Source organism: Phytophthora parasitica, assembly GCF_000247585.1.
Source record: "Phytophthora parasitica INRA-310 unplaced genomic scaffold supercont2.82, whole genome shotgun sequence".
In the NCBI taxonomy this organism is placed as follows: Eukaryota; Oomycota; class Peronosporomycetes; order Peronosporales; family Peronosporaceae; genus Phytophthora; species Phytophthora nicotianae.
Window position 1 is genome coordinate 83,104 of NW_008649068.1, and position 2,107 is coordinate 85,210.

Here is a 2,107-nt window from a genome sequence, read left to right on the forward strand (position 1 = left end):
TAGCTTAACCTAGTTGGTTGAGCTGAGGCATGCAGCGTGAGGTCAAGGCTATCTCATCGAATCTCTCGCTGGCATAGGGGCTGCGAAAGAACTTTTTGTAGACCAAAAGAGCATTAAAGCCGTGCTGACTGATTGCTGCTCTACTTGCACCTCACACTTTCTAAAACGACGACGTTCGCGTCCAGATTTTGAAATCTGAAAACCTGGTCGAAAACCTGTTTCTAGAAAAGAGAAGTATGTCTTTTATCGTTGTTAGCATTTCCACGCTTTTGCAAACTCTTCTTGAGAAAGTTGGAGTCCGAGGGCTTCTCTCCAGCAAGCGGCAGCCTTTATCTAACCCTGAGGCCCCGAAACTTCATTTAATGAAACCCTTTAGAACCGTCTAAAATCGGCGACGAATTGTTTGTACGCAAACAGTCGAGTGTACATGTATGAGAAACACAGTACTGAACTGTGACCTAATTCAAATGTTACCGTTTCTAAAAGTACCTTCATTTGTACATATTTCCATACGCATAATGTATTTCTGGCATTTTGAAGAACACGCTCCATTATTGATTTCTCCCTTCGACCCCGTGATTAAAAAATAATACTTCTGGAATACAAAAAGTCTTCTACCATCGGTATAACCCGTCAATGCTACCTCTGAAGCTAGAAAACTTGTTTAGCTCGGGTTGGATTGTTAGATTAGATTTTTGTATCACGGTTTTTTAAAACTGGTGACCGTATTGTATGTTTTCTGCTTCCACAGTAAATATTTTGTATTTGCTAGAAATTGCTTCACCACGATTTTCTTTGCCCCCTGTAGATAAAGAGTATTAAAAAAAAACTGACTGCAATTAAGTGATCATTGCCATGTGAGTGGTAGCAGAAATTATTGATTACGTGTAAAATATTATCTGGATGTTATATTGGTCGGAGATGTAATTTTGGCCAACCAAATGCAAGCAAATGGCCGCTTATAAAGCTCAGATAACTTTTTTCTCCGTGTTCCACAAAAGTATTTCGTGCTCAAAAATGTTGGCATAGGTTAGAAAATTCCTAGATGTAACCAGCACTCATGAGGAAAGGCTGAGGACGACTGTCAACAACAATTGTCTTCCTCACCGTAGGACAAGTCCTTCCGCCGCTTGTCGCGTCGAATTTCTGATGCAAGTGACTTCATGCTGTTCCTAAGGCATAGGACTCCAGCACGAAGGCAGTAGTGCCAACACGAGTGGTATCTTTTACCCACTGTCCAAACACTGCATTGTCTCCATTCTCTGGAACACATGCCGTAGATACCACCGTCAGTGCTCGGGTCGTGAGCACAGCACCTTTCAATTTGCAATGCAAACCAACGTACAATCACCAGTAAGGTCGTCTACTTTCCACATTGTCAGCGCCACGTGAGATGTTGCCACGTTTGCACAGCCCTATGTTTTCCATTCAACAGTTCGTTTGTTTTTCTTTGTGACGGCGAAACGCATGTGGAAGTTGCCAGCCTGTTTTTCCATTCCCATTCACGTTGTATGGCGACAACTCGTTGCGACAGTGAGAGCAGTACCTACCGTAAATTACGAACGACCTTAGCGCCAGTGTTCTGGACTGATGCGGCAATAAAGCAGCCAGGTTTTGTACGTTTTAGGCACTCAGCAATTCGGTTTCAGCTCTGTTCACAAAGATGACCCTGGTTTTGAAAATGCTTCATGGGTATTTTCTTCACGAGGTTTAAACAAATGCCTGAACTAATAAATGATTAAACTTCAGTTTCGGTCGCCGGCCAGACTTCACGCCGACGAAGTACTCACCAGCAGTGCAACAAGTATTAAATGGCCCCCTTATTGCCGCCGTCAGCAGCCACGCCGTATATTCGCCGTCGTCATCACAATCGGAAATGACGAAATACGGGCCCGTACATTACATGTACTTGTCGTAATCAGCGTTTTTATCTAATCAGCTACATAAGGTCGAACTTCATTATTTTGTGTGTTCATTTTACCGCAAGGCAGTCATCTAATTGTCGCTCGAGTGAACTGTCATTCATTCTTACTAAGCTCGATCGTCATTGCCACAAAACAAAAGAGAGCTCGAATCGAACGACTCGTGGAAAGCGGTGTGACTTACC